Below are 16,132 nucleotides of genomic sequence, written 5' to 3' on the forward strand. Positions count from 1 at the left end.
TGCTGGTGTGTCTGAGCTTATTTTAGGTAAAGCAAAAGGAATGGTATTAGGCACATAACCATAAAAACCTTCAAAGGGGGATGTACCAATGGAAGAGTGAGGTGAGGAATTATAAGCTAACTCTGCAATCCACAGTAAATCCAGCCAAGAGTCTTTTGCTTCTGAAGCATAACATCGTAGGTATTGTTTTAAAGTTTTGTTTAGGCACTCAGTTTGACCGTCTGTCTGTGGATGATAGCTTGTTGACATGTTGGACGTGATTTGCAGACTTTGACACCACTGCTGCCAAAATTTGGAAGAAAACTTAGATTCACTGTCAGACAGCAGAACTATTGGCAAACCATGCAAACGCACTATTTATTGCAAAAATATCCGTGCCAGTTGACTTGAGGTTGGTAATGTCTTACATGCAATAAAATGAGCATAAATAGTTAAACTATCTATTACCACCAAAATGACTGAATGTTGATTTACAGGAGGCAATCCAGAGAGAAAATCCAAAGAGACATGTTTCCAGGGTTTGGTAGGAGTGGGGAGCACTTGCAGAAGTCCTTTTGGTTTACTATGATCGGTCTTATATCATGCACAAGTTTCACATTCGCGAGCCATTCTCATAATGTCTTTATTTATGGTTGGCCACCAAAAGACATTCTGTACTTTCTCTACAGTTTTCTTCGGTCCTGGATGACCAGCCAAAGGAAACGAGTGAAACCAAGCAAGTGCAGTTTCTTGCACTTTTTTAGTGGGTAAATACACTCGTTTGCCATGAAAAGGTATTCCTTCCTTAACTGATTGCTTTTTGCCTTGTTTGATCCACTTGACCATGAAGAAGGAGGAAAATTTGCATGGATGTCATCTAAAAACTGGTCAGCTGTAGACATACATACTACCCTGGTAGGATCAATAATGGATTGAGGTGTTCCTTCTAGTTTTTGTAAAGAGAAATCTTTCCTAGAAAGCGGATCAGCTTTTTTATTGTCTATTCCTGTACGATAAGTTACAATGAAATCGTATTCTGTGAAGAACATCATCCATCGTATTTGTCGTGGAGTTAAACCTCTTGCTGAACTCATAAATTGTAGATTTCTATGATCTGTGTATACCGTAACAGTGAAACACGCACCTAAAAGATAATGCCGCCATTCTCTGAAGGCGTCATGAATGGCAAGCAATTCTTTCTCTGCTATTGTATAGTTCTGCTCAGCTGGATTTAACTTTCTTGACATATACGCCACAGGATGAAGCTGGCCTGAACTTTGATTTTTTTGTGACAGTATTGCACCTATGGCAACGTCAGAATGACGAAGGGTTCCTGAACATCCAGATGCATCAAAATTAGGGCTGCTGTAAAAGCTTGCTTAAGAGTTCAGAAAGCGGAGTCTGCTTCGTCAGTCCAATCGAACGTAACCTTTTTTCTTAGAAACCGTGTGATAGGGGCTAACACAGAAGAAAAATGATCAATAAAGAAATTTGCAAAGCCTAAAAAACTTTGCACATGTCTGACAGTTTTTGGAACTGGCCAATCTGCAACGGCTTGTATTTTTCTATCAGTCATTTTCATTCCAGTTGGTGTGAGGATTACTCCCAAAAATTCAACCTCGAAAACGTAAAAATCACTTTTTGATAGTTTGCCATAAAGATTGTGTTTTTAAAGTGTGGTCAAATCCTTCTTTACATGACTTTCATGAACGTCTTTAGTATCTGTATAGATCAAAATGTCATCAATATATACTATAACAAATTGATTCAAATACTCTCACTGCACATCGTTTAAGAAGAACTGAAAAGCAGCTGGGGCATTATAGAGCCCAAATGGCATGACTAAATGTTCAAAGAGTCCATATTGTGTTTTTAAAGCGGTTTTCCACTCATCTCCTTGTCGTAAGCGTACTAAATGGTACGCACCTCGAAGGTCTAGTTTAGTATAGATTACTGCTGTTTTTACCTAGTCCAAAAGAACAGGTATTAAAGGTAGTGGATACTTGTTCTTTATCATAATCTTGTTTAAAGCCCTATAATGTATACAAGTTCTCAATTCACCATTGGCTTTCGGAATAAAAAACAAAAGAGAGGCTGCTGGAGATCGGGATGGACATATAAAACCGTTTTCTAAATATTGGTCTGGGCATTGTCGCAAATAATTGTTCTCATTTTCGGATAACGCATATATTCAACAATTTGGGATACAAGAACCTGGTACAAGAACAATTTGACAGTCATATGACCAGTGTGGTGGAACAACGGCTGCTTTGTCTTCGCTGAATACTTCTTGGAATTGTTTATAGGGGATTGGAAGAACTGTTTCTTTTTCTTCAGCTTTAGCTATTTGTCCTAACTCTGGCTTTGCACATGTTAAACATTTAAAATGACAATAACTTGAAAGAAAAACAAGTGCTCTTTTTTGCCAGTCAATCAGAGCATTGTGTAAACAAAGCCATGGCATTCCTAAGATGAATCCGTATTGTGGAGCTTGGATAACATGTCAAGTCAAGTCAAGTCAGAGAATTTATATAGCGCACTACATACCCAGAGGGTCTCAAGGCGCTAAGGAAGGGGAGGAGGATTACTTGTCAAATATCCACGTTTTAAGTTGCTTTCTGAAAGCTAGGTGGTTCTGGGTAAGGCGAAGGTAAGTGGGGAGTGAATTCCATGTTTTAGCAGCCAGGTAAGAGAAGGATCTGCCTCCCATGGTGGTCTTGTTGATGCGAGGTACAGTGGCGAGGGCTTGGCTGGAAGAGCGTAGTTGGCGGGAGGGGGTGTAGAAGGACAGTCTTGAGTTGAGGCATTCTGGTCCGATGTCGTAGAGTGATTTGTGTGCGTGGGTTAGCAGTCGGAAAGTGATTCTCTTATTGACGGGTAGCCAGTGGAGGTCTTTCAGGTGACCAGAGATGTGTTTGTTGCGTGGGATGTCTAATATTATTCTGGCTGAGGCGTTTTGGATTCGTTGGAGTTTCTTTTGGAGTTTAGCGGTAGTGCCTGCGTAGAGGGTGTTTCCGTAGTCGGCTCGTGACCAGAGCATGGGTGACTGTTTTCCTGGTTTCGGTGGGGATCCAGCGAAATGTTTTTTTGAGCATGCGAAGAATGTTGAAGCAGGATGAGGATACGGCGCTGACTTGTCTGTTCATTGAAAGTGAAGAATCCAGGATAACGCCTAGGTTCCGTGCGTGGTCTGTCGGGATGGGTGCTTTTCCCAGGGCTTCCGGCCACCAAGAGTCGTCCCATGCAGAGGGGGATGTACCTAGGATGAGGACTTCTGTTTTATCTGAGTTCAGTTTCAGACGGCTGTGTTTCATCCATTCAGCAACTTCTTTCATTCCTTCGTGTAGGTTAGTTTTGGCGGTGCTGGGGTCCTTGGTGAGAGAAAGGATCAGTTGAGTGTCATCCGCGTAAGAGATGATGTTGAGGTTGTGTTGGCGGGCGATGGTCGCGAGGGGGCTCATGTATACGTTGAAGAGGGTGGGGCTGAGAGAGGATCCTTGTGGTACGCCACAGATGACTTCGGTGGCCTCGGACTTGAATGGTGGAAGGCGGACTCTCTGGGTTCTTCCGGTGAGGAACGAGGTGATCCATTCAAGTGCTTTTCCATGTATTCCGATGTGGCTGAGGCGTTGTAAAAGGGTGCTGTGGCAGACTGTGTCGAATGCTGCAGAGAGGTCGAGGAGGATGAGGGCGACTGTGTCTCCATTGTCCAGTAGAGTTCGAATGTCGTCTGTTGCTGCGATGAGGGCGGTCTCAGTGCTGTGTTTTGCTCGGAAGCCAGATTGTGACGAGTCGAGGGATTTGTTGGCTTCGAGGAAAGCGGCGAGCTGGTTGTTGACAGCTTTCTCGATTACTTTGGCCGGGAATGGAAGGAGCGAGATGGGGCGGTAATTTTTGAGTTCGGTGGGGTCCGCTGTGGGTTTTTTCAGAAGGGCGGTGATTCAGCGTGTTTCCAGTTTTCCGGAAAGGTGGCGGAGTTGAAGGAGCAGTTGATGACGTCTCGGAGGTGCGGTGCTATGACGGAGTCTGCTTTGTTGAAGATGTGGTGAGGGCATGGGTCTGTGGGGGATCCTGAGTGGATGGAGTTCATCAGGCGGATGGTGTCCTCAGTGGAAATTGGGTTCCAGTCGTTAAGGGTGTTCGCGGGGGGAGAGTGTTCAGCATGTGGTTGGGTGTGTTGGACTCCGGGTTGGTTGTCGAAGCTGTTGTGGATGTCTGCAATCTTGTTGTGGAAGAATGAGGCTAGGGAGTCGCAGAGGGCTTGAGGGGGGTGATGTCGTTGGAGTTGGCCGAGGGGTTGGAAAACTCCTTGACGATGTTGAAAAGTTCCTTGCTGTTGTGGGCGTTGTTGTCAAGACGATCCTTGAATGCTGTTTTCTTGGCCTTTCGGATTAGTTGGTGGTGAGTGCGGGTGGCGTTTTTGAAGGCGTCCTTGGTGCTGGTGGTTGGGTCTTTTTTCCAAGCTTTTTCAAGGGTGCAGCAGAGTTTCTTGGACTTCTTAAGATCATCGTTGAACCATGAGGCCTTCTTGTTGCTAGGTTTGCTTTGACGTTTTTTCAGTGGTGCTAAGGTGTCGGCGGTGTTGGATAACCATAGGGTGAAGTTGGCGGCGGCTAGGTTTGGGTCCGAGGAGTGGGCTGGGGTGTTTAGAAGGAGCGATGAGGAGATCTGGTCGGTGGTGATTTTGTTCCAGCTTCTTTGCAGAGTTGGTTGGAGGTGGTTGGCGGGTTTGGGCTTGTTGTAGGTGAAGTGAACGCAGCTGTGGTCAGTCCAGAGGAGAACCGTAGTGTGGCTGAAGGAGACATGATTGCTAGAGGTGAAGATGGGGTCGAGTGTGTGACCTGCGATGTGGGTGGGGGAAGTGACCAGTTGTTTAAGTCCGAGGTTGGCGAGGTTGTCCAGGAGGGTGGTGGTGTTGCGGTCGTTGATCTTTTCAAGGTGAAAGTTGAGGTCTCCCAGAAGTATGTATTCTTTGGAGGGGAGCGCGTGTGGAGTGATGAAGTCCGTGATGTCTTCACTGAATTTTGCGCGGGGTCCTGGTGGTCTGTAGAGGAGGGTGCCTCTGAGTGTGGTTTTGGGGTCGATGTGGATCTGGAAGTGAAGGTGTTCGGAGTTGGCGAGGTTGGCGTCAGAGCTGGTTGAGATGCGGATTGATTTCTTATGGACGATAGCGATTCCTCCTCCTGTGTGGCTGGTACGGTTTTTGCGAGTGATCTTATAGTCTTCAGGGATGGCAATGGTGATGTCTGGTGCGGAGGAAGCGTTCATCCATGTTTCCGTTAGGAAGGCGATGTCTGGTGAAATGGTGTCTAGTAGATTCCATAGGTCAATGGCGTGTCTGTGGACCGAGCGGGTGTTGAGAAGGATGCATTGTAGGTGGTTGGGGTCAGGAGTCAGTGGTGTGGTCGTAGCGGAGATGATGTCGGTGCCGCTGAATTTGCAGGAGTAGCAGGAGAAAGGTCCATGGGTTTGTCCAGGGGCGGCTTGGACGCAGTTGGGGGTGCGACCGGGGTTAAGGGCTAGGAGGGTGGCGGCATCGTAGGTGATGCGGGAGGGCTGGGCAGCGCGAGGGGCAGGGGGTCTGGCGCTGGGCGTGGTCCAGGCGCGGACGGGTGTAGACGGGCTTACCTTTGGCGCACCTTCGGCGCGGATTGGGCGCGGTCGCTGCGCGTAAACGCTGCGCGCGGGAACTACTGTCATATATGGAGGGGGGGAGGGGCGAGGGCGTCTCAGCTGGCAGGTGGGGCGGGCTCGAGACTACCACAACAACAACAAAATGGAGGCGGAGGGGGGGAGTACAGTGAACGCGCTGAAAACACCGTTCAAAACAGCGTAAATATCACCCAGAGATTCTGGCACAGCTCAGCGGCAATCAGGCAGGCAGCAGGCAGATACAACAAAGTATAAATTAATGCAGAGCGGCAATGAGGCTGAAATCGGCAATTAATGCAGTGCGCAATGAGGCTGAGATCGGCTATTTGCAAGCAGCAGGCAGCAAATTAAAAAGCAGTAATGTGAAGCAGCGATAGCAATAGCACAACGATACCAATATCCTCGAGGGACACAGGGGAGTGACCACTCAACTCGGGGAGAGGAGCAAGTCACGGCGCCTATCAGGAAGGAAGCGCTGGTTATAGTCAGTGGGAGGGCGTCTCAGCTGGGAGGCGGGGCGGGCTCGAGACTACCACAACAACAACAAAATGGAGGCGGAGGGGGGGGGGGGAGTACAGTGAACGCGCTGAAAACACCGTTCAAAACAGCGTAAATATCACCCAGAGATTCTGGCACAGCTCAGCGGCAATCAGGCAGGCAGCAGGCAGATACAACAAAGTATAAATTAATGCAGAGCGGCAATGAGGCTGAAATCGGCAATTAATGCAGTGCGCAATGAGGCTGAGATCGGCTATTTGCAAGCAGCAGGCAGCAAATTAAAAAGCAGTAATGTGAAGCAGCGATAGCAATAGCACAACGATACCAATATCCTCGAGGGACACAGGGGAGCGACCACTCAACTCGGGGAGAGGAGCGGACTTCTTCGGTATGTTTTTGTTCTTTCGCATCCGTGCGAAACATGAGGATTTTGGATGTTTGCATAGTAACCGGCCCTCCCAATAATATCTTTCCATCAACAGCTTGCACAATTTCAGGTGTTTCTTTTTTCTCACATACTATGCGTAATTTCTGAGCTGTTTCACGATCAACAAAGTTTCCGGGAGCTCCAGAAACAACTAAAACTTCCAGTTGGTAAGCGTCCGTGTTTAATTTAATTTGCACTGCCAAACGAAAGTGAGCTTTATAATTTGATACACAATAATTTATGGAAGGGAAAGCAATGGTTCCGATGATATCCCCTTCTAAACATCTTGGGCATTTGAGTTTTCCCACGTTTTTTCTGACGTTACTGTAAATGATTTGTTACTACTCATGTTTTTTCCTTAGGTTTAATTGGACTGTCCTTTTTGACCACACTGTCCGTTCTTTCGTCTTGTATCCTTCTCTTCTTTAGATAATGGTTGCCGAAGAGTTCCCATTTCCATACGTTCTGTTGAGGAATCCAAACTAAAGGGTTGTGTCTTGGGTTTAGTATCTAATCTCCAATAGCTTTTATCAACTTATTTCTTATCCGTTTCCTTTCAGAGAGTCAGTGATCAAGTTGTAAAGTTAGGTTAATTAATTCTGGCCATGTTGTAGGTTGTGGATCAATTTGAGCTAGAACATCTTTTAAATCATCCGTCAAACCTTGGTAAAAGAGAGCTGCACTTTTTTCTTCTGGCCAAGAGGTTTCAGCAGTCAGCCTATTGAAATGTGATAGGTATGAGATTAAGTCTCTATTTCCTTGGCGTAATTGTAATAATTCCCGATCTGCTGATAAAGTTAGTGCACGTCTATCATTGATTTTTCCAAATTCCTCCACAAATCTCCACCAATTATATAATAAAGGACTATCCTGTCGCACAAGAGGAACCACCCAATTTTCTGCATCTCCAGAAAGATAGGAAATCAAAAAGGCGATTCTAGACTGAGGATCAGGAAATGAAGCTGGCCTACAAGTGAAATGCAATTCGATTTGTGTTAAAAATATTTGGACTTTAGCGGGGTCACCTGAGAATCGTTCTGAAGGAACTAAAGGGATTTGTGTATGTATGTATGTATAAAAGATTTTATTACGTGCTCTGCTACTACAGAGTATCCTGGCGCGATATGTGAACTAGAACAGAGCCGAACCAAGGAAGAAGGGAAGCAACTAGATACTGAGATTAAAAAGGTGAGTTTTTAACCCCTTCTTAAATTCTGCCAGTGTGGCTGACGCACGCAAAGAGAGCGGCAGGGCATTCCAGGATCGAGCTGCTTGGACAGAAATAGATTGTGTGGGAACAGTAACTGCTATGTTGGTGGAAGACTGCATCTCAGTCCTAGATGTTGACTGCAATACCGGAGGGAGAGGAGTACTGTGTTGTTGAATGCGATCTACCCTATCTGAGAGGACTGCAGTTGCATTCCTAGCCTCCACTAAATCTCTCTGCATTTGTACAATTATTTTCATTAAATCGTCCAAGGTGGCCATTGTAGAAACGCACTCAGACCGGGAGGAATAAAACTTGTGGGCTCACTATTCTGTCAGATGTAATCTTCCTCAGGGTCTGATGTCTCAATGGCCCACCTCTCGATACCTTCAACTCTGAATTCTAGATTAACTGAGGATTGAAGTGATCAAGCGGGGGGGAAAGGTAAATTAGGAAGGGAACAGCAGGGAAGGAGATCTGTAAACGAAAGGTTAGTAAAACAACAGTATTTTGTTACATCACAAAATAAGGCTCTGAACCCTTTGATTTACTTATTGCAGTATTCTTTGAATATGGTTCTTTGAGCAGTTTTCTTTTGGCAATGGCAATATTAATTAGGCTATTAACTGCCTTTTCGTTTTGATAAGGGAATCTGATAGCTGTAGTGTTGAAAGACCTTTCACCAAAGTCCTTCTGTTGTCTTAAACCATTTAACTTGAATTGATATTCATAACATTCCCAAACTGTTTATAATGCTGATTTATTATTGTTTTGATTCTCAGTCTCACAGTTTTCCAAACATTAATGTCGATTCTTTAAACATATCAAATTGCTTTAAATACATCAGTTTACTGAAATAACCATTTAATGTAGCAAATCAAAAGAACATACTGGACTGACTTCTCTTATGTATTTATAAAAATTAAACTGGTAGTTTGCAATCAGCAAATGAACGTTGCTCGAGTTTCCAAAGACATATTCTAATTAGCTTGAAACGCTATGTTAAAATCATTCGATTTGCCCAATAATATGCTAAATAACTACAGAACATGGATCGCACTTGCAATGCTCAAAATAGTAAAGGAAATGCCTTTTCCCTACCTGCAGAGCACGACCTACTCTGCAAAATGACACGAGGAACTGCGGGAGCCTGCGCTTGTATCCTTCGTTCAGCGGAGCGTCAGAGATGAACTGCGGGAGCCGGTCTTAACAAATATTAGCCTCAAAAGACTTCGGGAAATCACAGGGCTGCACAAAAGGAAACCCTGAGCCCAAAGGATAAGGACCAACTCACCAATAGGACGAACAAGCTCCAGGAAGTGTAAGGAAACCAGAGCTCAAGCAGGAAGCTCCTCTCCCAATGGCAGCCAAAGAATAGGGAGCACGGGAGAAAGGGCGTGGCTGATGACAATAACGTAGCCATGCTCCTTGTGGAGAGCACTCTAGAGATTCTGGGAGTTGCAGTCCAAAAGAACAATGGAAAGAGTTTAAAAAGAATTTCAAGTTTGTTCTAAATACAGTGAATCAATGCATGAACATGGATTCTACATTTATGCACACTAGTCCTGTACTTTCACAATGAATGCATGTTAAGTTGCAAATAAGCACATAAAAATATACATGGTGTTTAAGTATACATTTGGAAAGCAATAAACCTTCAGCGCACGTGGTAACACAGTAACCACCAGCGCACCCAAGAAGCTGATTCATGAGCTGACAGGAGTGCACTACTCATAGGGGCCTCACTTTCGCCTAATCTCCCACCTCAAAGGGATGGTGGGGGTCGGCAAACTGGAAGTGGGCATAGCAGACAACTCCAGGCAGGAGGACACTGGGGGTTCCACGGGGAGACTTCACCGGGACCCTGCCACTATAGAGTGGGAGAAGCAGGCAGTCACAGACTCGCTATCTGGAACAGCTTGGAGACCTGAAACTCCCTGAAAGCTGCCGGACACTTGGGGCTTCCTTTTCTGATCCTTCGTATTGCACCATCACAATATTTCACCTCTGGCTGGCCGCTATACCTAAGAGCAAAGAGCATGGCCGGAGGGGAAGAGGGGGAGCTACCTACATGACCCCAACCCGTGGCCGAAGGGACTTACAGAAATTGACCTCATTTTCCTCTCTGATTGCTTTTATTTTGTATTATTGTTATTTATTGTGGGTTTACTTTCTCTACTGTTTCTTAGTTTGTTGGGAACAGAGACACACCGACATGAGCCCTCAACCTCAGCCCCTCAGAGTACACAACACTCTACACACCGCGCCCGGAACCCCTTACTAGGTTAAAGGGCGGCTCTTGTATAGCTTCCCTTCGTAGCACTCAATGACAGATCAATTGAAGGTCCTTACACTAAATTTCAAAGGCCTTAATCAACCTTTGAAGAGAAGATCCCTCCTATCATATCTCGAGCACTCAGGGGTCCACAATTGCCTACTGCAAGAGACACACCTCCTCCCAAAGGATGAGCATAGGCTCTGCTCCAAACATTTCCCACACCAATACTTTTCATCCCTACAGAACAAAATAGCAGGGGTGGCTATCTTAATCTCCTGGCACTTCAGGGGAAAAATATTGTCCATGGAAGCCGAATTGAACGCGAGACTCACTACAAGTCGGCCCCCAGAACTCACATTTGTGATTAAATATTCGCCTAATGAAGGACAGGAGAACTTTTTAAGACAAGCAGTGAATGAGACCATGGGCACCATAAATCATTCTGCCCTGGTGGTCTTTGATAATGATATTGGCAGATCCACCCATAGACAGGGTCAGATAGGCGCCTTATCCAAGAGGGGTTTAAACTGGATGAAAGAAACGGGCCAAATTGACTTATGGAGGACTACCTATACACAAACCCTAGACTATACCTTCTATTTATTTGCACATAAAACATATGCCATGCTGGATTACCTCCTAGGTATACGTGACCTGCCCTATAGACTACAAAACTCCAACAATTAACCCCGGACCCCATCAAATCATGCTGCGGTGACAGCCACTATCATGATCTCACACACCAGCCCTATCTCTAAAACATGGCTCTTGAGAAACAGCATACTGCAGTGCCCTGCAAACGTAGATCACCTTACCAAGGTTATTTAGTACTACCTGGCCATCAATGATAACCCTGACTCGACAGTCTCCATTATATGGGATGCATTGAAAACATTGTTTGAGGGGAATTGATTGCCATCTCTGCAGCTGAAAAGCCAAGAGAGAAGCACTCTGACAGCAGGTGGCAGAACTTGGACGCATCCACAAAAGAACTGGGGCCCGAGGGTGTGTAGACAGCAGGAAGCTGCTAGATCCCAAGTGGCTGGCATTAACAAAGACAGGGCAGAGTATGCCGCACTCCCCTTAAAGCACCAATATTATATTGGCACTGACATGGCAGGATGCCTCTTGTTCAACAGGCTGAGGATCCAGCGACAGGAACACCGGATCCAGGAGATCCGGGATCCAAAGGGACGGACTTGGACCATGGACCCTAACATAGCGGAGACATTTAGGGATTACTATCAAGAGCACAAAACCTTCAGCAGGAAGGGATCCCAACATACTTACAGGAAGCGCACACATCCACCCTGACCCCAGAACAGAATGAACAGCTAGATTAACCCATTATATTGAGGAAGTTATCTCCTCCATATCTCGTCTAAAACTAGCCAAATCCCGAGGCCCAGATGGCTTTCCGGCCATCTTCTACAAAACGTTCTGCTCAATCATAGTACCGCTCCTTGTCCGGTTCTTTAATGTCATAGGGAGCTCAGAAACCCTCCCTCCATCGATGAGCATGGCGTCCATAGCAGTGATCCATAAACCATGAAAGACGTCACCCAATGTTCCTTGTATAGATCGATCTCCCTCTTAAATGTCGATCTCAAAATCCTAACAGATATTCTGGCCTCACGCCTCAATCCTCTACTGCCCGGTCTTGTTGATCTGGACCAAGCGGGCTTTGTCCCGCAATGTCAATTGAGAGCAGAGCAGTTTCCCACGGTGATGACCCTAGGTGAAACCAGCCGCTCACCAATTCATCCCATCTATGATATACTGCTCCTGTATATGACCACTGTTAATGCTGGCATGCTTTCCGCGCCATCGACTCCTTCATGTTAGTTGTTGGCACCTGGGGGGCAGGCTGAGGTCTTGACAAGCCTGCAGAAGGGCCAGCTGCCGCTGTTGGTTTATGCAAGATGCACAGTTTGTACTGCTGAAGATCAAGCCTGAAGCTTAATGTGTCCCTCAACTTGGATCGTGTTCAGTGCCTCTTCCCAGCAGATAGGCACCCTCTGCGGGGCTCTGGGTTGGCGCAGTTGTTATATGTTCCAGAGGGGCAGTCTGCTCTTAGCCTCTGTTTGTGTCCATGTGTCACCATCCTGTCAGCGGAGAGAGTATACGGACTTCTACTGTCAGGCCCGGGTGTTCTGTAGGGCGGACTGCTGCTCAGTAGTACTGCAGTGTGCCCCTTCTGCAGCTGTGTGCTGATGCTCTCTGGGTCCTCTGGATCAAGTATGGTAGTGTCCGACAACCGGGTTCCTAGTGCTCACTCTGGCCCTTCACTGGCCCAGGTGATCGCGCTCCAACACCCTCGTGCTCTCACTCGGTGCCCAGGTGTAACGGTCGCTGCTGCCGGTCGCTGCAGCCGGCGGCTGTGTTCCTACTGTGCAGCACTTCTCTCTCTGTGCTCGGCCCGGTGCAGATTCAGCCCCTTCCTTCAAACTGTCAACCGGGGAGGAGGCAGACAGATTGCCTCTGCTGCAGGGAGGGTAGGTCGCATGCCATTTTTTTCTGCGATCGGGTTGCCTTCAGGTCCAATGCATAGGCTGCATCCCTGATCCTATTTGTGGACACAGTACAAGTGTGTGCGCTCGGTCCTTCAATCAATCAATCAATCAATCAATCAATCAATCAATCAATCAATCAATCAATCAATCAATCAGTCCATTTGTATAGCACACTACTCACCCATGAAGGTCTCAAGGCACTGAGGGGGAGTGATAGCAGTTGCAGTGTTGCAAAGGCGCACCGCACCCTCAGCAGTCCCTTAGGGCAGAGCCGCGGGTTACACTTCCGTGTTCAATGGTGCTATGTCCTGAGGCCCGGTGGCGGGGAACAGAGAGACTCGAAATTACGTCTCAGCCGTCCGCCATCTTGGCCATGTCCCCCCTATATTTTTTTTATCTTAAACTTCTTTAAGTGGGACAGAACGGTGTTTTGGTGTAAATGCATTCTTTGATCATTCGTTAGTGGGTGGCTCAATTGAGATTGAAGATTCTAAAATCCTGAGGTTACAATGGCAGTTTGACAGGGCACTCTTGGTAGGCTAGATCTAGATAGATGCCACGCGTAATTTTATACAAGAGTTTTTTTAGGTAAATCAAGGTATTGCCTCGCTCTTTGCAATATGGGAATCTTTTGGATCCGCATTTAGAGGATGGGTATTCCGGTATAAGTGAGCTCAGCATAGAGCTCAAGTTAAGGAGTTCCAGAGTGTTCTCAATAATGAACAAGATGCACTAGTCAGGGGGTGGATAGATCTAAGAACAGAGCTAAAAGGAAAACTTGATCAGGCCAAGCAAACGCTGAGCGATTTGTTTGTTCTTGAAGAGGTTGATAATGCAAAAACATGTCACCAGAAGCAGGATGAAGAGAGCCACTTGGTGCGTAGGCTGTTGGCTTGGTCGACACGCCTTAAGCATAATGCATTGAGTGCTGCAGGAATTAAGGATCCCAACTGAAATTAAGTGTAAAAAGATGACCATAAAATATCACAGATATTTCTGCAGCACTATAAGAAAATTTACTGGAATGCCAAAACTATTTACAGATAAAATATTGAGAAATTCTATAGGCATATTTGGCTCCCGTGCTTAACTGAGGGGCAGGTAGAGACATTGCTGCAAGCTATCTTGCTTAGGTGGGTCGTACAGGCATTTCAAAAGATGCCTAATGTCAAAGAGATTGAGATAGGATACAGAAAGCATGCCCAGAACCATAGCAATGAATGAAAAACAAGATGGCCACGCCCGTTCATGACCGCGTGGGTAAGTTCGCGCGATCACACGCGATCTTGTACTAGCGAGCCGCACACTTTGCGAGATTACACATAGCGCCCGGAAACGGAAATACGTCACGCAAACAAGATGGCCACGCCCATGTACGACCGCTAGGGTAACTTTGCGTCATTGCGCTACAAGCGACTCGCGAAAACGCAAAAAACCACGCGAACTAACACGCCGCAAAAAAACTAATCGCATATTCGCACAAATTCGCGGCTTACGAATTCGATCTCGCGCAAATTCGCGCCCAGCGAATCTCGCGAAATTGCAGAAAAACGATTTTTGCTAAACTGAAAGCACTCAGCAGGTGCAAAAGTTCAAGCTCATCATTAGTAACCATTTCCTGTAGTGCTTCCTGAGGGCCCCCTCCAGAGTTCAGTTGCCTACTTGCAACTATTCTATGACCCTGCTCTGACCCTCACAGCAGGCTCAGAGATTAGCTACAAGTATGCCACAAAGGTCTTGTTAAAAAAACATTACACTGCAACAGAAAGCAATTACAGATAAGGAAGCAGGTGCCAGAATAGAAGTTCAAATTCAGTGACACATTAATCAGCCCCTAATTCATTCATGTCAGATGAGGCAGGACAGGTGTGCTAACGAGTTTTGCAAAACTGAAAGCACTTAGCAGGTGCAAAAGTTCAAGCTCATCATTAATCAGGAACCACTTACAGCTAAGGAAGCAGGTGCCAGCTCAAATTCAGTAAACAAAACAGGTGATGGACCGAATGTGGATCAATGTCACACATTCACCCCAGTCCAAAGATCTGGGCCCAAATCCATCGTTTTTTTGCACTCCACACCACCCTGGGTTAGACAATGGCGATATGCAAATCAGCTCTGACCCTGTGCCCCATGGGAACAGTCCAGTCCGAACTACAAAAGCCATGTCCTTCCCAGAACGGAATCAAGCATCCGAGGACCGGACCGGTTTCGAGGTAACACCTCTCATCAGCCCGGCTAGCTTGACTCCAGTGGTGTGGAGTGCCTGGGACCCACGTCTGAGCATCCCCAGCGCACCTATGGCGAATTTGCAAACAAAGCAGGTGATGGACCGAATGTGGATCAATGTCACACATTCACCCCAGTCCAAAGATCTGGGCCCAAATCCATCGTTTTTTTGCACTCCACACCACCCTGGGTTAGACAATGGTGATATGCAAATCAGCTCTGACCTTGTGCCCCATGGGAACAGTCCAGTCCGAACTACAAAAGCCATGTCCTTCCCAGAACGGAATCAAGCATCCGAGGACCGGACCGGTTTCGAGGTAACACCTCTCCTCAGCCCGGCTAGCTTGACTCCAGTGGTGTGGAGTGCCTGGGACCCACGTCTGAGCATCCCCAGCACACCTATGGTGAATTTGCAAACAAAACAGGTGATGGACCGAATGTGGATCAATGTCACACATTCACCCCAGTCCAAAGATCTGTGCCCAAATCCATCGTTTTTTTGCACTCCACACCACCCTGGGTTAGACAATGGCGATATGCAAATCAGCTCTGACCCTGTGCCCCATGGGAACAGTCCAGTCCGAACTACAAAAGCCATGTCCTTCCCAGAACGGAATCAAGCATCCGAGGACCGGACCGGTTTCGAGGTAACACCTCTCATCAGCCCGGCTAGCTTGACTCCAGTGGTGTGGAGTGCCTGGGACCCACGTCTGAGCATCCCCAGTGCACCTATGGCGAATTTGCAAACAAAACAGGTGATGGACCGAATGTGGATCAATGTCACACATTCACCCCAGTCCAAAGATCTGGGCCCAAATCCATCGTTTTTTTGCACTCCACACCACCCTGGGTTAGGCAATGGCGATATGCAAATCAGCTCTGACCCTGTGCCCCATGGGAACAATCCAGTCCGAACTACAAAAGCCATGTCCTTCCCAGAACGGAATCAAGCATCCGAGGACCGGACCGGTTTCGAGGTAACACCTCTCATCAGCCCGGCTAGCTTGACTCCAGTGGTGTGGCGTGCCTGGGACCCACGTCTGAGCATCCCCAGCGCACCTATGGCGAATTTGCAAACAAAACAGGTGATGGACCGAATGTGGATCAATGTCACACATTCACCCCAGTCCAAAGATCTGGGCCCAAATCCATCGTTTTTTTGCACTCCACACCACCCTGGGTTAGACAATGGCGATTTGCAAATCCGCTGTGACCCTGTGCCCCATGGGAACAGTCCAGTCCGAACTACAAAAGCCATGTCCTTCCCAGAACGGAATCAAGCATCCGAGGACCGGACCGGTTTCGAGGTAACACCTCTCATCAGCCCGGCTAGCTTGACTCCAGTGGTGTGG

Source organism: Lissotriton vulgaris, chromosome 6 (genome assembly GCF_964263255.1).
Source record: "Lissotriton vulgaris chromosome 6, aLisVul1.2, whole genome shotgun sequence".
Lineage (NCBI taxonomy): Eukaryota > Metazoa > Chordata > Amphibia > Caudata > Salamandridae > Lissotriton > Lissotriton vulgaris.